Consider the following 22,347-nt stretch of genomic DNA (forward strand, 5'->3'; position numbering starts at 1 on the left):
AAAATTGTCCTTTTTGATGTAACTGATTCAAAACAATGGGAACTGGAACACAAAAAATTATCATACCTGTGAAACCCCTGTTGGGTATTAATAAAAATGAACAGCAAAAAGATCACTGTTTAGTATCTCTAAAAGTGGAGAAAAAGGAAATAAACCTTTAAAAAATTTTTTATCGACTTTTATCCCACCTATAAAACTTTCTTTGTTTTACGAAGCTTCACTTCTGACCTTGTTCATGAATTTAGTGCGTTATGATGAATTTTCATGTCTTCTATATATTTTAAGTTGAAACACAGGTTGTTTGTTGTTGTGGTCTTCAGTCCTGAGACTGGTTTGATGCAGCTCTCCATGCTACTCTATCCTGTGCAAGCTTCTTCATCTCCCAGTACCTACTGCAGCCTACATCCTTCTGAATCTGCTTAGTGTATTCATCTCTTGGTCTCCCTCTACGATTTTTACCCTCCACACTGCCCTTCAGTACTAAATTGGTGATCCCGTGATGCCTCAGAACATGTCCTACCAACTGATCCCTTCTTCTAATCAAGTTGTGCCACAAACTCCTCTTCTCCCCAATTCTATTCAATACCTCCTCATTAGTTATGTGATCTACCCATCTGATCCTCAGCATTCTTCTGTAGCACCACATTTTGAAAGCTTCTATTCTCTTCTTGTCTAAACTATTTATCGTCCATGTTTCACTTCCATACATGGCTATGCTCCATACAAATACTTTCAGAAACGACTTCCTGACACTTAAATCTATACTCGATGTTAACAAATTTCTCTTCTTCAGAACGGCTTTCCTTGCCATTGCCAGTCTACATTTTATATCCTCTCTTTTGACCATCATCAGTTATTTTGCTCCCCAAATAGCAAAACTCCTTTACTACTTTAACTGTCTCATTTCCTAATCTAATTCCCTCAGCATCACCCCATTTAATTCGACTACATTCCATTATCCTCGTTTTGCTTTTGTTGATGTTCATCTTATACCCTCCTTTCAAGATACTGTCCATTCCGTTCAACTGCTCTTCCAAGTCCTTTGCTGTCTCTGACAGAATTACAATGTCATCGGCGAACCTCAAAGTTTTTATTTCTTCTCCATGAATTTTAATACCTACTCCGAATTTTTCTTTTGTTTCCTTTACTGCTTGCTCAATATACAGATTGAATAACATTGGGGAGAGGCTACAACCCTGTCTTACTCCTTTCCCAACCACTGCTTCCCTTTCATGCCCCTCGACTCTTATAACTGCCATCTGGTTTCTGTACAAACTGTAAATAGCCTTTCGCTCCCTGTATTTTACCCCTGCCATCTTCAGAATTTGAAAGAGAGTATTCCAGTTAACATTGTCAAAAGCTTTCTCTAAGTCTAAGGCGTAGGGTCAGTATTGCCTCACGTGTTCCAACATTTCTAAGGAATCCAAACTGATCTTCCCCGAGGTCAACTTCTACCAGTTTTTCCATTTGTCTGTAAAGAATTTCCATTAGTATTTTGCAGCTGTGAATTATTAAACTGATAGTTGGGTCATTTTCACATCTGTCAACACCTGCTTTCTTTGGGATTGGAATTATTATATACTTCTTGAAGTCTGAGGGAATTTCGCCTGTCTCATACATCTTACTCACCAGATGTAGAGTTCTGTCAGGACTGGCTCTCCCAAGGCTGTCAGTAGTTCTAATGGAATGTTGTCTACTCCTGGGGCCTTGTTTCAACTTAGGTCTTTCAGTGCTCTGTCAAACTCTTCACGCAGTATCATATCTCCCATTTCATCTTCATTTACCTCCTCTTCCATTTCCATAATATTGTCCTCAAGAACATCGCCCCTGTATAGACCCTCTATATACTCCTTCCACCTTTCTGCTTTCCCTTCTTTGCTTAGAACTGGGTTTCCATCTGAGCTCTTGATATTCATGCAAGTGGTTCTCTTTTCTCCAAAGGTCTCTTTAATTTTCCTGTAGGCAGTATCTATCTTACCCCTAATGATATACGCCTCTACATCCTTACATTTGTCCTCTAGCCATCCTTGCTTAGCCATTTTGCAGTTCCTCTCGATCTCGTTTTTTAGATGTTTGTCTTCCTTTTTTCTGTTTCATTTTTATATTTTCTCCTTTCATCAATTAAATTCAATATCTCTTCTGTTACCCAAGGATTTCTTTTAGTCCTCGTCTTTTTACCTACTTGATCCTCTGCTACCTTCACTATTTCATCTCTCAAAGCTTCCCATTCTTCTTCTATTGTATTTCTTTCTGCCTTTCACATCAATCATTCCCCAGTGCTCTCCCTGAAGCTCTCTATAACCTCTGGTTCTTTCAGTTTATCCAGGTCCCATCTCCTCAAATTTTCACCTTTTTGCAGTTTCTTCAGTTTTAATCTACAGTTCATAACCAATAGATTGTGGTCAGAGTCCACATCTGCCCCTGGAAATGTCATACAACTTAAAATCTGGTTCCTGAATCTGTATCTTACCAGTATATAATCTATCTGAAACCTTCTAGTATCTCCAGGGTTCTTCCATGTATACAACCTTCTTTCATGATTCTTGAACCAAGTGTTAGCTATGATTAAGTTATGCTCTGTGCAAAATTCTACCAAGTGGCTTCCTCTTTCATTTCTTAGCCCCAATCCATATTCACCTACTACGTTTCCTTGTCTTCCTTTTCCTACTGTCGAATTCCAGTCACCCATGACTATTAAATTTTCATCTCCCTTCACTACCTGAATAATTTCTTTTATCTCATCATACATTTCATCAATTTCTTCATCATCTGCAGAGCTAGTTGGCATATAAACGATTTTAAATGTGTTTTGAAAGCAAAATTTTTGAGGTTGTTTAGCTGAAGTACAATGTGGGTCAGCATATGCCAACAGAACTAGAACTGAGCCAAGAAGGTCATCACCTCCGAAGTTTGACACATTACTATGCAGACATGTCAACTGGACTGCTGAATCTGTAAATATGTTGCATTGCATTGCATGGAGTTTGAGAGCATCCCAATTGTTGAAGTGGGGATCTTTACAGCCTTAAAAGTTCACACTTTTTTCTTTCTCTTCTGGTGCAGAAAATTGTATTTCTTCATTTTGGTTGATACATTTGTATCCACAAATGAAGCATCAATGAAAGTACCTAAGGGACCCCAACACTTCACTGTCTACATCAACCTCTCTGTGACTATAAAGGCCAATCCATATGAACAAACTTACTAAGTTTATCAAATATTTGACTGTGTAGGGCACTGTGTTTGACATGTTTGTCAAACATAAAGTGTGTTTGCCATTTATGAGAGAAATTTTGACTGATGGCAGATCTGACAAGATGGCGGACATTGTTATGTTGATGTTTCACCACATATGCTAAGCAAAAAAAGTTTTATTGAAATTTATCTCACTGTATTGTGAATTTCCACAATTTTTGAAATGACAATCAAGAATAAAAACAAAACAGTATTGGCAGTGACCAAAATGGTAGGGGTGTAGTATCTTTCCCACACATACGTTATGCAAAAAGAGATTAAGAAGAAAATCAATGTTCTACTCACAAAATAGAAGCAGTGGGGGGGAAGGGAGGGGGGCCACAAAGCTCTCCAGTTCTTCTATGGATAGTGCAAGTGTTCCCAGGTTGTGATATTTTAATAAATTATCATTAACTCAGAAGAAAATAAATTACTAATTTTCTAATACTTGTACCTTCTTTCTCAATGTTAGGTCAACATAACTCGGTTATTAAAAGTTTTACTGTCCATTCAGAGAAAAGTGGTGTAATCATTGGGTTCTGAGTGTAATATTTCCACTAGCAGATTTTTTTGGGTCTCTCTCTCTCTCTCTCTCTCTCTCTGTTTCAATTATTCCCTGGAGTAGTGTTTTTTTTTTTCTTTTTCCTCTTTACACACTGCCAAAGTCAAGGTAAAAATTATTTTTATGCACAGGTAGCGATTCTCACTAGTGTTACAATACTTCACAGTATGAACAGCGTCTGCTTCGAAAGAGAGGTTAAACTGCCATACATTATTGTTACCTGTACAAGTTTATTTGACTAACCCGTGAGTGGAAACAAGCAAGTTTGACAGTCAAATCTGATTGCGTGTGGTGGCCTTAACAATGAACGTGGTTTCAGCAAGAAATGATGGGTCTTCTTTCACCACAGACCAGCAGAAAACTACTGTTATGGTAAGCTGTGCAGCTTAAAAAAGGAATATCCTCGTAATGCTTGGTGATTAATATAGGGCTGGTACAGTGCACCCATGTTTCTTTTGTGCTGTGAATTGGTGTGGAATCAGGCTGGGGAAACGACTCTGGCATTCATCTGTAAATTTTCACATCTTCCTTGACTGTAGGACAGCACCAAAACCACTGCAGCAACAAGGAAATGGCATCATTTCCCACTGACAGTCTGACAAACAAACAAACCTGTTTACAAACGGATTGCTAACACAGTAATGTTTCCTGTCACACTCTCCACGCTGACTCAACAGAATAGTGCAGTTATAGACAATTGTATCCAGAAATTTGTGAGAATTCAGTAATGAATTAAAAAGTCTATACCGCTCATTCCAGGAGGAGGCAAGCATCCCTCTTGTCCCCTTCCCCCTCTCCTTGTGGGCACCTACGATTGCATATTTGTCAGACTCAGGAGGTATACAAGGGAGAGGAACAATAAGAATTTGTGGTTGTATGTACGGGGCATGATTGGAAAGTTTTAAGAATGGGTCCGCTACTGCTTACTGGTTTGGCAGGCAGGTACACGAAGGGTGGGGAGTGAGTCATTGCCTTGTCTTTGAATGCCCTCTGACACGAAACTACATTTCCTTTAAACAGTTCGTTTTGGCAACTGGTTGAGTGTGGGTCTGTTAGGGCTTGTTGCCGGATTCTGTCTGCGTGAAAATTGGACAAAAAATGGAGCAATGAGTTTGTGTGAAATTTTGTTTTAAAACCAGGAAATCTGCTTCTGAGAATAATGAACTATTAAAAACAGCTTTTGGAGATAATTTTATGAGCCATTGAAATATTTTTGTCTGGTTCAACAGATTTAAAAATGGCCATGAATCGTTTGAAGATGAATCACGGTCCAGCCGTCCTTCCACCTCAAAAACAAATGAAAATGTTCTGAACTTAATTTAAGTTTCTATGCAGTTCGGTCAATTTTAACCAAAGATCTGAACATGCGTCGAGTGTCCGCAAAATTCATTCTGAAAGTGTTGTCAAGTGACCAGAGACAATACCGACTAAGTGTGCCAAGATCTGATTAATCGGACTAAAAATGACCCAGATTTGTTAAATAGGGTAACTACAGGTGATGAATTGTGGGTATATGGATATGATCCTGAACGCAAAGTGCAGTCTTTGCAGTCGAAGACTCCAGGCTCACCATGACCAAAAAATGCATGGCAAATTCGGTCGAAGATGAAGACAATGTTGGCGATTTTTTTCGATGGTACTGGTATTGTGCATCATGAATTTACCCCTGGAGGACAGACAATTAACCAGGAATACTGCAAATGTGTCCTTGAGTGTTTGCGTGAAAAGGTGTGGAAGAAAAGGTCTCCATTGTGGAAAGGCAGGAGTTGGGTGCTACACCATGACAATGCTCCGGCTCATCATGCCTTCTCCATTGTTGAATTTTACACCAAATTCAAAATTCCTGTGGTTCCACAACCACCATATTCCCCTGATTTGGCCCCTGCGGACTTCTACCTGTTTCCTAAACTGAAATTTTCACTGGAAGGGAAACGATTTGACTCAATTGAAGACATCCAGGCAAATACAGAGAGCATCTTTAACACACTTTAGGAGAAAAATCCAGGAATGTTTCCAAAAGTGGAAACACCATTGTAGTCAGTGTGTTCAGTCAGAAGGGAACTACTTTGAAGGAGATGCATCACAGTAGCATGTAAGTACGAACATTGTACAATTACAAGCCCATTCTTAAAACTTTCCAATCACATATCACAGAACAGTAAAAGAGGAATTTATGGGGAAATATTAAAATGTTTACTATTTGGAACTAATGAGTTTTTCCACGCTTCTTTACCTTTTCTGTTTCTTTCCTGCTGCACAACAATGCCTGGTTCATTCTGTAATGAACCATCAGTTCTTTAATTAAATGTAAGGCCCAATATTGTACTTTCCAATTTGATCATCAAATTTCTCAATTTGGTAATTTCCAAGAATGATTGCCTGTCAAATGTGCAGGGCTAAACATGTACTTTGAACATGCGACTTGATGTTGACCACACGACTCTGGTGGCGCAAATTATGGTAAATGTTTACTGCTTTCCCAGTGGAACATAGTTTATTGTTTTCAAATGTGAATAGCAATGAGTGAAAGCAGTAGTCTGACATGGCAAAATCTAATTCCTCAGTTATGTAGTGTGGAAAGTTGTTCGAAATTTTGTTGGGGCTTTGGATTGCTTCCAAATGAGGATAACAGGAATTGTGTAGAACATCATGGACTCAAGTCTGTGAAATTTTTGCAAGAAAAGTGGAGATGCTGACTTTCCTTTGCAATTGTACTGCATCCAGAACCACAAGTGAAAATCTATAAGAAAGACCACATAGTTTGACAACTCCAAGTTATCCATTGAGAAGACCATGAGTTTAGTTTTCCATTGGATAAGAGACTACATGCTACAAGCACCATCTTCTGAAACACAATTGACCACGAACACAGTGTGCGGGTACTACAGTTTCTGTGAAGAAGGCTGCTACATCATAGTCACAAATGAGACTGTTCCAATTGGTGGATAAAACAAGGTCGTCAAAATAGACGAATCACTTATACCTACGAGAAGATACCAAAGAGGACGCTCATTGAAAAATGAAGTTGAATGTATTTGGGCATTTGGCAGCATTGAAAGAGAATCCTGCAAGTGCTTTATAGTTCAAGTTTATTCATGGGGGAAGAAAACTTTACATTCTGATAAAGCACTTTATATTGACAGGCATGAAAGTGATAACAGACGACTTTAAGTCATACAACACCTTACAGAAAGAAGGATTTCAACATACACTTGTAAATCATTCTGTTGAATTTGTGTCATTGATGATCCACCTGTCCACACACAGAACATCAAGTGCATGTGGGGAAAAAACTGTTGATAAAAAGAGAGGGCTGCCAGGAAATAGGGATAACTCTACCTCTTCCAATACCTATATTTCCACAACTTGAGACTGCATTGAAAACCGATTTTTCTGACTGTCATAGCAAGAGTGTACCCAGGTTATGGAAAAAAAAAAAAAAAAAGACTCCTGTCCATGGCTTATATAACACAAGGAATAGTACATGAAGAAACCATGGCTGATGAGTAAAGTAAGTAAAGTTACTGCTTTCATTTGTAATTAACTGTAGCTTAGTAAATATTTTTTCTTTCGTCATTGCTCTAGTGAATTCTGTAAACAGTACTCATAAACTGCGCCTAAACAGGAGAAGGAAAAATAGGTTGAACTACTTGCACATAATATATTGGGGGGGGGGGGGGGGGGGGGAGGGAGGGTGACTATCACACACAGCAAGATCCCTGTGGCTACTAGTGACAGAGGTTTTTTCTTAGGTAAGAATAGGAATTGAAAAGAAGTGAAAATAACAGAAGGACCTCGAAAAATGCTTAAAAATGCACAGAAAAATAAGATGAGCTTATTTCATGAAAATATTAGAGGATTGAGTATTAAGGTAGAAGAGCATGAAAATATTACAGGATTGAGTATTAAGGTAGAAGAGCTTCTTGTCTATCTGTAAAATTTAGAGTGTTCTGAAAAAAATAGACATCCTGTGCCTGTCCGAGCACTACATAACCACAGGGTTAGATAAGTTACATATAAAAGATTACACTATAGCAGCTCACTCATGCAGAACTAATATTGGAAAAGGAGGACTTGTCTCATATATTAAGCCACAACACAAGTTCATAAAACATTGAGACAAGGAGATTTTGTAGTGATCAGTAAACAGAAGTGTGTGCTTGTGAACTAACACTGAAAAATAGTTCACTTTTAATTGTAATTGTATATAGATCCATGGTGGAAATTCTGAACTGCAGCAACAAGCATTTGACTGTCTGTGGTGACTTCAAAGTAGGCTTTCTAAAGGATTCTAGAGGAAAAATTATATGGAAACATAATTTGGATCCTACAAACTGGTCTCAGTAATTAACTTTCCAACACAGGTGATTAAGACAGTAGGGCACTAATTGATAATGCTTTCTTCGATGAAGCTCAAAGCAGGAAAATAACTGTTTACCTAGTATGCTCTCTCTGATCATGATGCACAGTCAGTTAGGATAAATAACATAAATGCCTTGCAGTAGAGGTACTTCTCAGTGGAAACCAGATAATTACTGACTTCAGGACACATGTTTTTAAGAATAGTTAACAAGAGATGACCTGGGATGAAATTTATAATGAACCAAACGCTAACACGAAGTTTAATCTATTTCATAATAAATTCATATCATTATTTGAAAATAGCTTTCTGCATAAGCTAATCAGAAAGGACATTAAACAGACACTTAAAAAACCATGGACCACTAGAGGGATTAAAGTATCTTGTGAGAGGAAAATAAAAGGAAATGTATCTTTTGGCGAGAACAAGTAGGGATCTTGCAGTAGTTGCACACTACAAAAAACTACTCCAAATTACTAAAAAAAGCTTATTAAAAAGCAAGGAACATGTACATATGAAACTTCCTGGCAGATTAAAACTGTGTGCCGGATCGAGACTTGAACTCGGGACCTTTGCCTTTCGCGGGCAAGTGCTTTACCAACTGAGCTACCCAAGCACGACTCACGCCCCGCCCTCACTGCTTTACAGGTACTGACAGAAGTAAAGCTGGCAGGAAGTTTCATTTCAGCGCACACTCCGCTGCTGAGTGAAAATCTCATTCTGGGAACATGTACACATGTCAGAAATCAGTAATTCTGACAACAAACTGAATGATGTATGGAATGTACTGAAATGAGAGAGGACAAACATCCATGTAACAGGATAATATCACTACTGAACTAAATGCAAGGGCAATAAATGATGAGTCACAAGTAGCAAATGTAATTAATAATCATTTCATAAATATAGTAGAAAGTGTAGAGACAAACAGTTTAAGAGAAAATCAGACCAGTTTGTTGAAAAAGTAAATCTCATAAAATTAAGTTGTATGACTGTATCACCAACTTCTCCTTCAGAAATTAAGAAAATTATATATTCTCTCAAAATCAAAGCATGCTTGGTTTTGATGTTTTTTTCTTATAGTGTACTAAAGATTAAATCCCACATAATAAGCCTGGTCTTATCTGAAATGCATCACTGACTCAAAGCATTTTTCCAGAAAGACAGAAATATGCCATTGTTAAATTCCTCTTTAAGAAAGTGATAAGAAGATGTCAATAACTACCGACCTGTTTCACTGCTGACACAATTTTTTTTTTATTTTTGAAAAGGTGATGTATTGTATAATTTATTTATTTATCTTACAGCTCGAAACATGTATTTAACATGCATGGGCAATGTTATAATAATTACATTTAGATTATTGATACACAATATAAATAGATTACATGCTACTAAGTAAAATATCATTTAAGTATATTTAACATAGCATTCCTGAGGTCAAATCATGTCAGCACCATACTGTATGGGCACTTCAATATAAGCCATTTTTTTAACTCGTTTTTAAAAATTCTACCAGAAAGCTGTTTCAGGTTGTTTGGCAGAGAATTATAAAATATTGCTCCCTTAATGAATGGGGTAATAGTATCTCACCCACACAACTATATCCTCAGCAAATCAGTTTGGGTTTCAGAAGGGTTGCTCTACTGAAAATGCCAGTTCCATGTTCACTAACCAGATTTCACATGCATTAAACCAAATTTCACAAGCATTAAAGAATAGAATAGCACTGATTGGCATTTTCTGCAACCTATCTAAGGCATTTGACTGTGTGGGTCACAATATCATCCTAGATAAACTGTAGTTTGATGGGATTGATGGAATAGCCAACCAATGGACGATGTCATAACTAACCAAAAGAATGCAAAAAGTTATACAAAGAATTAACGACAGCCAACCATTTGCAATTAATGGTGGTTTTCAAATAACCTTGAGCACAGTTTCAACAGATTTAAACCCATCTTCTTTAGAAGTGCAAACCTGCATATAATGCGATAACTTATAATGGAAACGCCATGGACCAATGTTAGGTGTCTAGCAGAAGCTACTCTCTACAAGTGTAGGAATATCACAAACAACATGGTATAGATCAACATAGGTCAAATGGACTTTCACACTAGCTTTTCAGTCAGTAAAAGCTGTCTTCACATTACATGTATCGGCAACGGTCTGTACATCCATATGCAAAAATTAAGACCCCTAGAATCAAGGGCTTGGCACATCAGTAAAACCAATCGCTTAAAACAACAGACCATGTTAGTAGTTACATGCCAACTGAGGGTGAATGGAGATCATGGATACCTGTAAAACATCTGTACACTTGGTGGTCTAGACAGCCAATAAGCATAACCACAATGAAATTACTAACAGGGATACACCATACATATCAACGAGTATAGAAGAAGATGATGAAAAAGACAAATACGTAAAATATACTGGCATAAGTTAAGAACCTTATAGGACTGTCAGTACATTACCATATCGAACTGTGTATAATTACGTTTTACAAGCATAATGTCAACAATAAAATTAGTGTCACTTCAAGTACATCATCATATGGAAACTACAATTGCCAGTGCATAAGCATGCTATTAAACATAATGACAATTAAGAGCAAAATTCATAGCTCTCTGAATAGTGGCAAATGTAACAAAAGTGGGTAGCATCAATATCCTAGTGCAATATAAACTGACAAACAAAACTGCATGCACAAAAATTGTATAACAGAATTTTGAGGAAATGAACCACTCACAAAGTCTTCCTGCAGTTGTATGAAGATTTTTTTTGCAAAGAGTGTGGGTTTGAAACCATCGAAAAATTGTCTACAGGCAAGCTGCAGCTAGTCATTTAGTAAATTTCTATCTTTGCACCCAAGATGTTTATAGATCTGTAATTCTTCCCAAAGGTCCATCTTGTGCTGTTTGATTTCTCTGTAAAGAATAACTGTGTAACAGATGCTCTTTGTATCTTGTCCTCACAGCTCTGCAGTCTGACCAATGTAATAGCATGTGCAGTTATTGCAGGTTAATTTATAGACACCTGAATTGGAAAACGAGTCACCTGTATTTCCCACACTATGCAGAAGTCTTCTCTCCAAACTTTTGTCTATAGAGAAAGAGACAGTTCAGTTAAATTTATTCATTAGAAGACCTTAACTGTATGAGAAACATTTCCTAAAAAGGGGATGCATAAGAATTTCTTATTGTGTCAGAAAAGGTCACTGCACAATAACGAACATTTTTGAGAGGTTTTCTTTCTGAAGATGTGATCTACCATGCCCTGATCATACTTGTTATTGACTGCAATCAATCTGATGACATTTAGCTCATTTAGCTGATTGGCAGGTGATAATCTACCAATCAGATAAACTGGTTGGCTGTCTTATATTCTTGCTGTTCTGTAACCATTGCTGTAGTGTAGCCATGTTCAAAATATTGCACAAAGTTATACTTAATAAAGCAACTAATTTAGTCGGGGGTCGTAATTCTCACAGGGAAGAAATCACTTATGCGGTTCCCCAAGGCTCAATCTTAGATCCACTACTGCTCCTCATATATTTTAAAGATCTTCAGTATAATATACAACAAGCAGAATTAGTTCTTTTGGCAGATGACGCTAGTATTGTAATCAGTTCAAGCATACATACAGAAACAAAAGAAATGGTTAAAAAAGTTCTTGAAAATATCACTCACTGGTTTCCTATGAATTGTTGCACCCTTGATTTTTATAAGGTACAATACATTCAGTTCTGCACATCTAAGGGTATTACATCAATGATAAGTGTAACACAGGTTAAGAAAATAATAAATAGAGTGGAAATTTCAAAATTCTTGGGTGTCCATATTGACGAGAATTTAAAGTGGAAAAAGCACATTTTGGAACTCCAAAAACAACTTAATCAGTAAGTTGGCATACTTTGCATATTTGCATTCAATAGTGTCCTATGGGACAATATTCTGGAGTAACTCATCTTTAATAAAGAAAGAAAGAATGAAAGTTTTCACTGCTGAAAATCATGCTGTAAGAATAATATGTGGCGTCCACCCACGATCATCTTGTAGACATCTGTTTAAGTAGTTGGGCTTTCTGATGGCTGCTTCACAGTTTATTTATCCCCTCATGAAGTTTGTTGTAAATAATCCATTACAGTTCAAAAGGAACAACGATGTACATAATTGCAATATCAGAAGGAAAGGTGGAATTCTTTACTCTACGTTAAGGTTCATCAGCACCCAGAATGGTGCACAATGCTGTAACAAAAATTTCTGATCACTTACCCAGTGATATAAAATGTTTGACAGACAGCACAGCAAAATTTGAAAACAAACTGAGAAAGTTTCTCCTTGGCAATTCAATCCATTCTGTAGGAAAATTTCTATTACTGCAACATGTAAAAGATAGTGGGTAGGAATTACTAACTCACTCGTTCACACACACACACACACACACACACACACACACACACACACACACACACACACACTCTTAGAAATGTTCAGAATGCAACCATATGTACAAATTAATTTGATGTGTTAATGAAAAATTACTTGTTCCATATAATTATACTCTATCATTCATGTTGTGATTGAATTGACTTTGGTTGGAGATGTTGGTGACAAACAAGTTTTTCCACTGTAGGAAGCGGGAGATGGAGAGTAGGTCTTTCACAAGTCTAAAATGGTTAAACCTGGGAGTACAGCTGAATGTGAGGCCTTTGGATAGGACAGAAACTTCTGTGAGGCTGAGGATTTTGGTGGAGAGGTTAATAACAATGTTCTGGGATGTTTTAGGCTCTGGATTTCATGGAGTGTTGATAGGTTGTTTTGGAGGATGTTGCAGGTTGAAAAGATCCACTGGGCAGTGTCTGGGTGCTATGAGGGGTTGATGAGGAGGAATACTGTGGATAGGGTGGGGTTTGGATAGTAGTGCTCCAAGGTTGGAGTAGAATGTCAGCAGGCTGGATAACTTGTGGAGGTGGTGTCTGGAACGTTCTTAAAGGTGTTGGGGTAACAGTATTTCCTGGAGGAAGTGGAGCTGATTCAGCAATGCCTGTGCCATGGAGAGGTGTTTTTAGATGACCAGGTTTGTGAGGGAAAGGGACTGGTGGAATAGGAAGAGATGAAGGTCATTGTGGAGGAAGGGGTGGGATCCAGAAATAGGGATTCTTATGGTTAGACCAAGGGGAGAGGGACGGGGAGGGGGTATGCCAGGCTTAAGGGGCATTTACGAAATAGGACATGGGACAGGGTTTTGGCTAGGAATACGGAAACTTTTCTGAACTGTTGCAGATAAATAGAGTAGGTAGACTATTTTGCAGGTTTGGGGGGGAGGGGGGGGGGATTCACTGGGAAAAGAAGTTGGTACTGGAAGTGGCGAGTCAAGGTTTCAGGTGGTGTTAGGAGGAATTCAATAACATTGACAGGTGTAATGAATGAGGAATGAATGAAATCAGAGGCTTGGCTACTTGTGAAAGCAGCAATGTTATATACCAGCTCTCCTACACCCACTGCACAGTGTTTTACATTAGTATGGCAGCCAACCAGCTATCAACAAAAATGAATGGAAAATGAATGGCCACCACCAAGCTGTTGCCAGAAACAAGATGGACCACTCAAGGGCACAACATTCAGCAGAGCACAACAAGCAAGATTTCATGCCTGCTTTGCAACCCATGCTATCTGGATGCTCCCCCTCCCCCCACCAGCTTTTCTGAGATGCACAGATGGGAGCTATCCTTACTGCATATCCTTTGCACCCATAACCGTCCTGGCCTAAACCTAAGGTAACTCGCTGTGCCCCATCAGCTTGTTGTGTGCTGCTATCTCACGCCCTAGTCTATGAAATCACATGCCCAGCTGTCTGCCATCTGTCCCCTGTACCTGTAGTGCTAGCTAGCCCACAGATGGCTTCTCATTCTCCCATTACCCACTAGATGCTTCCCCACAACTTCTCCCTGCCACCTGTCTCTCTCCATCCCTCATCCAATTCCACCCCACACCCCCACCTCACACCAGTACACTCAGTGTGGACCAGGAAAGAGCTGGCAGTTGACTGTGCACAATGTAGGGAGACAAGCATGTGAATATTTTTTTTTTTTTTTTTTTTTTTTTTTTTTTTTTGAAGCTTGAAAAAGGAAGTGTGTTCCAAAAGCTAGCCAAGCTCTGTACCTTTTATTTGTACCTATCGTTGATGTAGGCCTTCTGCCTTTTGGTGAGTCATTTCCTTTATTCCAAAACTATTTGTAAAAAAATTGTCGGTTGTATCAACAAGGAACAATAGTCAGTAAATAACATAATATGCTCCGCTTTCTGGCCTCTAACTCATGCCACACTAAATTCATTTGAATAAGCTGGTTGCTTATGATAAAGTGTTAAAAATGATGGATCTCAATCTGTAAACATAAACAAGTTGTAGTTTCAGCTCTCTGAGACGGCAGACACGTGTGTGTGTGTGTGTGTGTGTGTGTGTGTGTGTGTGTGTGTGTGTGTGTGTGTACTGCTGACAAAAGCCATAATGGCCGAAAGCTATAACTGTTTGTATCTTTTTATTGTGCCTATCGCGACTCAGCATCTCCGCTATATAGTGAGTAGCAACTTTCCTTCTCTGGTATTGTTACATTCCATCCTGGATTTTTCATTGTTTGTTATTCACATTTACAGTAGTTAAATAAAGAACGATGCAAATGTACTCATGATCAGACAGTAATAATTGAAATCATTATCCACGAATGAATGAAACAAAATACTGCCAGATTAAGAGACATTTAATATACTAGGGATATTGGAAATTAGACATCCTGCTAAATTAACACAAATCTGAGCTGATTTAATTCTCAATTAAATAAAAATAAGGATTGGGCAGCTATAATGATATCATGTAAAAGTTAATACAGCAGCCCCAATGTGGAATTTCAATAAAACAAATGACAAAAGTAACAAATTATTCTATACATCTCTCAAATTTCCTAGGTATTTATTTCTACTGATACCATGCCTTTTATCCTTGCTTCTCACTCTCAGCCTGCTTCTTGAAAATATGGCCTCTTCCATTTACAAATCCACAATCTATTTTTTGTAGCTCCATTCCCAGAATCACAATAAACACCTGTAAGTAACACAAAAGTGTCCCATGACAGGAAAAACATAGCGTCAAATTACTAATAAAATAGGTCACATAAGAATGAACAGATGTTAAGTCTATATATTAATATATCAATGTATCTGAAAAGAAGTTGGCTGTATCCACTCCATTAAAATGGCAGAATAATTTCAGTCTCAAAATAGCAAAAAATTGGAATAATAATTACCTCTATGTATATAGTTTTCAGAAACAATGACAATGTTCCATTTTTGTATAAAACTATCATAATTTTTTGGATAAATATTTCAAAGGATTTCATGCCACATCAGATTTGTAAGTTAACTTCCTTTGTCATAGTAATCAGGTGTCACCTATAGGTACTTTAATTAGCTGGCCGAGTTATGTCATGCAAACATAAAAAATTCATGGACATTCTATGTTATCAGTGATTGTGTTGATGTGTATGCATTAGCAGCTACACTGGAGTAGAGAGAGGCAAATGACCCTCGAAATAAACAAGACATACTGCTCATAAATGGGTGGAAGGATCCAAAGTTGTTTGTTTGCACATTTGGTAATTTTCACTGCAAACACCCATAACCATTAAATATCTAAAAGTAAGCATGTGCACACAGCACTGTACTTTCATATGCAAATAGTATCTTGCACTTAACAACTCATAACATAATGTGGTCAGTGTAAACACATTATGGTGTTATAGTACGACTTGACAATGGACAAAAGTCGAAAACTGACCACCATTTAAATAAAAACAAATTTTTTGTGCAACTTTGACAGTTTTGTAATTTCATTCACTAACAGTAAGTTGCTGCCTATTGGCATACAGCACACTGGAAGTGAGTCAACTTACTTGTATCTGTTCATTAAGATTTATCAAATGCTACATATAAATTACAAAATAATTTTCATACAATTCTTTATTATTATTACTATTAATACCAGAATAAAATAACTTTAAATTTACCCTACACCACAGCAAGAGAGAAAATTTAATCTCAGTCTACTGTTGTAAGTACTTAGTTGAGGCTTGCACTGATGCAAAATGTGGCCTCAAAGTGGGTAGGTCGGAATGCAATAGGGGATGGAGCAGTGGTTATGGTTGCCAGTGAACATGATTTTCTACCACCCCCCTCCCCCCTCTTTCAAAGCACCAGCCACCTAACAAAGGTGCCAATTTACAGGCTGATTGTACCTGCTGTCAATAACAAATCTGACACAGTGCATGTGCACACAGGTAGAACTGATAACCCACACCATGTTTAATTAAGGCAAGATACAAAGAGAAAGACCTTGCAACTAAGAAAAAGTAACAGATAAACTCACTTTCCTAAAGACAGGTGAAAATGATGGACAGGGTCATCTTCCTTCCCATTTCTGCACTCACGTAGCCATAACATACAGATCTGTGTTCACAATAATAGTACTAGGTAAAATACTGCTACTGGTGAAAAGATACTTATATTCATATCACATAAATTATGAAGTCAAAGTGCTGAGATTTTGTTGCTCTTATAGTCCTCAATCAGTTGCATGGCGCATGAACTTCTCAAGTTTTCAGATGAATGGTTTTAAATTTATGTAAATCTATGAACTACAATTTCTTGAAAATTATGTTAAAGCAACATACAAAGGGCTGATGAAAACAAGTTGCTATTACATTAAAAGATGGTATAATTGTTTTTAGTATTGTTAAACTCTCTCCTCATAAACCATTACAGACAGCCTTACTATAGGTTCAATCACAACTCAGGGGTATCTGTTGAGAGGCCAGACAAACGTGTAGCTCCTGAAGAGGGGCAGCAGTCTAGATAATTGACTGATTTGGCCTTGTAACATCAACCAAAACAGCCTTGCTGTGCAGCTATAGTGAATGCCTGAAAGCAACAGGAAACTACAGCAGTAATTTTTTGCGACGGCATGCAGATCTACTGTATGGTTAAATGATGATGATGGCACTGTCTTGGGTAAAATATTCCGGAGGGTAAACAGGCCCTCATTCAGGTCTCTGGGTGGGGTTTACTCATGTGGATGTCATTATCAGGAGAAAGAAAACTGGCATTCTATAGATCAGAGTGTGGAATGTCAGATCCCTTAATCCGGCATGTAGGTGAAAAAATTTAAAAAGGGAAATGGATATGTTTAAGTTGTATATAACGGGAATTAATGAAGTTCAGTGGCAGGAGGAACAGGACTTCAGGTCAGGTGAATGCAGGATCATAAATAAAAAATCAAATAAGGGTATTGCCGAAGTAGGTCTACTAATGAATAAGAAAATAGGAATGCAGGTAAGCTGCTATGAACTGGATAGTGAAAGCATTATTGTAGCCAACATAGACACGAAGCCCATATCATCCACTGTAATACAAGTTTATACACCAGATAGCTCCGCAGGTGATGAAGAGATCGAAGAAATGTATGATGAGATAAAACATATTAGCGTTACAGGAGACGAAAATTTAACAGTGATGGGGAACTGAAATTCAATAGTAAGAAAAGGAGGAGAAGGAAACGCAGGGGGCAAATATGGACTGGGGAAAAGAAATGAAAGAGGAAATTGCCGGGTACAATCTTGCACAGTGCATAATTTAATCACCACTAACACTTGGTTTAAGAATCATGAAAGAAGGTTGTACATGTGTAAGAGAACAGGAGACACCAGAAGATTTCAGATTGAGTATATAATGGTAAGACGGAGATTTCGGAACCAGATTTTAAATTGTAAGAAATTTCTAGGGACAGTTGTGGATTCTGAGTACATTTTATTGTTTATGAACTGTAAATTAAAACAGTAGAAATTGCAAAAAGGTAGAGAATTAAGGAGATGGGTCTTGGATATGTTGAAAGAACCACAAGTTGCCAGGTTTAAGGGGGAGCATTAGGCAACAGTTTACTAGAACAGGAGAACGGAATGCAGGAGAAGACAAATGGTTAGATTTGAGAAAAGAAGTACTGAAGGCACCCAAGGATCAAATAGGTAAAAAAACAATACCTAGTAGAAATTCTAGGAATGCACAGGAGATACTGAATTTAATTTATGAAAGAGAAAACATAAAAATGCAGTAAATTAAACAGGTGAAATGGAATACAAATATCTAAAAATGACATTGACAGGAAATGGAAAAGTGGCTAGGCAGCAATGGCTAAAGGAAAAATGTAAGGATATAGAAGCATATAACACCAGGGGAAATTCGGATGCTGCAGATACGTAAATTAAAAGAGGGCTTTGGAGAGGAGAGAAGCAGCTGTATAAATATCAAGAGTTTGGATGAAAAACTAGTCCTAAGCAAAGAAGTAAAACCTGAAAGGTGGGAGGAGTGTAATGAGGGTCTATACAAGGGAGATGCACTTGATGACAATATTATAAAAGCAGAAGAGGACGTGGATGAAGATGAGATGGAAGATATGATGTGCGAGAAGAATTTGACAGAGCACTGAAAGCTCTAAGATGAGAGAAGGCCCTGTGAGTAGATGACATTGCATCAGAACTACTGATAGCCATAGGAGAGCCAACCATTACAAAACTCTTCCATTTGGTATGTATGAGACAGGCAAAACACACTTAGACTTCAAAAAGAATGTAATAATGACAATTCAAAAGGAAGCAGGTGCTGAAAGGGTGACCACAACCGAACTATCAGTTTAAAAAGACATGGCAGCAGAATACTAAAAAGAATTCTTTACACAACAATGGAAAAACTGATAGAAGCTGACCTCAGTGAATATCAATTTGGATTCTGGACAAATGAAGCATACAAGGCAACAATGTCCCATACAATTTCTCCTAGAAGATAGCTTAAGGCAAACCTACGTTTGTAAAATTTTTAGAGTTAGAGAAAGCTTTTGACAATGCTGACTGGAATACACTCTTTGAAATTCTGGAGACAGTAGGGGCAAAATACAGGGAACAAAAGGCAATTTAAAACTTGCACAGAAACCAAATGGCAGTTACAATAGTTAAGGAGCACAAACAGGGAAGTAGTGATTGTGAAGGGAGTGAAACAGGATTGTAACCTATTGCAGATGGTATTCAATCTGTACACTGAGCAAGCAGTAATTGGGGGGGGGGGGGGGGGGGATTGCAGTAGGGTGTAATGTTCAAGGAGAAGCAATAAAAACTCAGATTTGCAGACAACATTGTAACTTTGTCAGAGACAGCAAAGGACTTTGAAGAACAGCTGAACATAATAGACAGTGCATTGAATGGAGAATGTAAAACTGACATTAACAAAAGCAAAACAAGGATAATGGAGTGTAGTTGAATTAAATTAGGAGATTCTGAGGGAATTAGATATGAAATAAAACACTTAAATTATTACAGCAGTTCTGCTATTTGGGCAACAAAATAACATGATGGCCGAAGTAGACAGGATACAAAATGTAGACTACAATGGCAAGAAAAGCATTTCTGAAGAAGAGAAATTTGTTAACACTGAATATAGATTTAAGTGTCAGAAAGTTTTATCCGAATCTATCTTTATGGAGTGTAGCCATATATCGAAATGAAACACAGACAATAAACAGATTAGAGAAGAAGAGAATAGAAGCTTCTGTAATACGGTGCTATAGAAGAATGCTGAAGATCAGATGGGTAGATCACGTAACTAATAAGGAGGTACTGAAGAGAACTGGTGAGAAAAGAAATTTGTCCCACAACCTGAGTAGAAGAAGGCATTGGTTGATAGGACACATTCTGAGAATCAAGGGATTACAAATGTAGTACTAGAGGCCAGTGTGGGTGGTAAAAAGAGGGAGACCAATAGATGAATATAGTAAGCAGATTCAGGAGGATATAAGATGTAATAGTTATTACATGATGAGAAGGCTTACACAGGAGAGCTGCATCAAACCTGTCTTTGGACTGAAGACCACAACAACATTTAACGCTTGGTCAACTATGCCACATTAAGTGAGGTGGCAGGTTGTAAGGGTTGGAGAGGGGGGAGGGGGATGAGAATGGGGGCAGGAGGGGGGGGGGGGGGGAGTGATAAATTGTGAATCTCCCAATACCGAATCCTAGATATGTGCTTGCTTAAAATCACATTTAATTAGGATGAAAAGGACATTCTTTTGTCATTATCAATAATATTCTGTACAGGTGTTAAAACTTCTACACAAAATCCTGAATCTGTTTAACAGCAGCTGCATTTATTAGTTTAAAATGGCAAAGACTGTTGTCTTAACAACAATTGGTACTATTAGTTGGAGAACAAATTACCGGCACAAGGATTACAGCCTAGTTGCTTGTTGCTGTATTTAACATAAGTTTATGGGAGCAGGGAATTTTATTTACACCTTTTACGAATACCTACTGCATAAGCTACTCTGCCAATTACAGTAATATGTGTAGAACAACATTAGAAAGTCAAAGTACTGAACTGGATATTAATGGTAGGAAATAACACAAAAATCAGAAAGGTGGTGAGGCAGTGGTGCCCTATGTAATGTTACTTATTTAAAATATTCATTAAAGAGGCAGTAATAACTGGAAGATAAGACAACTAGAACCAAAATTAATATTAGGTCTATGCATATTCACAGTATCAAATCTGCCAATGACACTGCAATATTGGCAGACTCAAATCATAGCTAAAACGTAGAATAGAGGTGGGGTTAAAACTGACATAAAGAATAGGCAATGAACAAATTGAGGATGTAACCAAATTTCACTATCTTGGTAGGAATGTGGAAGAAAACAACATATGTCAGAAAGAAATCAAGAGAATAGGGGTGGCCAAAACAGCACCTTCCCAATTATGAACAACAGTCCGCTGAAGAAGCATATCAACCTGGTCACTAAGAAAAGATTTGTAAAAACATCTGGATGGAGTGCATAGGTATATGGATGTGAAACCTGAGCGTTTTCATAGCAAATAAAAAACCGCCCTGAAGCTGGGGAGATCTGGTTCTGAACTGCAATTAGTTGGACTGACAGAAAAGCGAATAAGATGGTCCTACAAAAAAAGAGGGGAGAAGAAAAAACTGCTGAAAGTTACGAGCCAAGGCAGAACTCAATGGACACTTAATTACACATAGGCCTAATATTTTTTCACAAATATTTTCGAACAATGTCGTAACAAAGAATGCATGGTGGCGATTGAGGACATCCTATTAAAAAATTATGGTAAATTACATAGAGCGTTCTCATGGTGATAATGAAGGCTGCTGCAGAGGGGAAACTGTGCTGCAGACACACGGCTCAGCCTTTTGAAAGATCATAGGCCTACTTTCTATGCACTGTAGCAATAGCTTTTGATATTCTTTACATCTTGTGGAAATATAATATTCGATTTTCTACGTGACACGATCTTTTGTTCCCCTCCATTTCCTCTATGTTTAGCACACGTGTTAATCACAATGTGATCATATGAAATGACCGTGTACTAAACTTCACGAATCGTGTACGGTATATTAAACACCAAGAATGCTTCCTTTCCATTTGATTGGCAATATTTTACGTTTACTTGTTTGATAAATAGAGTCACATTTGACGTAATAGGCAATATTCAAGTAATCGTAGCTACGCACCATTGTTACTCGTGTATTATTGTATCTTATACGCAACAGTTGATACACGTGAAGAATTATCAAATTGCTTTCTGATATTTAATCCATCTACATAGCGGAACTTAGAAATACAGTCAACCGCATTGCCTTATCCTCAATAATTCAGTTGACAGATGTCAAATCAATTGATCATAGATAAACAATTATCGACGAATATGCAAAAGCGAAACGACAAGTTCGGGCGATACATGCTCATAACATAGTTTTTCTGTAATATTCAACGTACAATTTATACGTATTCTCACACAATGTAAGAATTGTTTATTTACAAAGCGCCATCCGTATTAATTTGCTTGCGACTAGTGTGTACAAATTCAGAGACCTTGATGATAACGTAGTTTCTGCCACAATCTAACATAACTGTGGTTTCTGCTAAGTGTTTACTACACACAAATTTTGTTTAATATTGTATAAGGAAATGAAATGTGTTATTACTTTTACCCTAAAGGAACACAATTGTACCTTTATTAATATGCACTTAATATGACAGGAAATTGTGGTTGGTTCATTGCACAGTTTGTGTTAC

The 22,347-nt window shown here is 37.6% G+C and overlaps 1 protein-coding gene across 4 annotated transcripts in view; it reads right to left on the reverse strand.

Annotated features, from left to right (window-relative positions):
* LOC126162541 (diacylglycerol kinase epsilon) overlaps positions 1–22,203 on the reverse strand; it is a 193,701-nt gene extending 171,498 nt beyond the window's left edge. The window contains exons 1-2 of one of the 4 annotated variants that reach the window (XM_049919116.1): positions 22,048–22,203; positions 15,150–15,260 (exon numbers count right to left, since the gene is read on the reverse strand). The gene's annotated coding sequence lies outside the window, so the exon portion shown is untranslated. Of the gene's footprint in view, positions 1–15,144; positions 15,261–21,782; positions 21,947–22,047 lie in introns of those variants that run through there. The other 3 variants (XM_049919118.1, XM_049919120.1, XM_049919119.1) reach the window with 3 other exon arrangements.
* Positions 22,204–22,347: the final 144 nt, after the last annotated feature.

This window comes from Schistocerca cancellata, chromosome 2 (assembly GCF_023864275.1).
Source record: "Schistocerca cancellata isolate TAMUIC-IGC-003103 chromosome 2, iqSchCanc2.1, whole genome shotgun sequence".
NCBI lineage: Eukaryota > Metazoa > Arthropoda > Insecta > Orthoptera > Acrididae > Schistocerca > Schistocerca cancellata.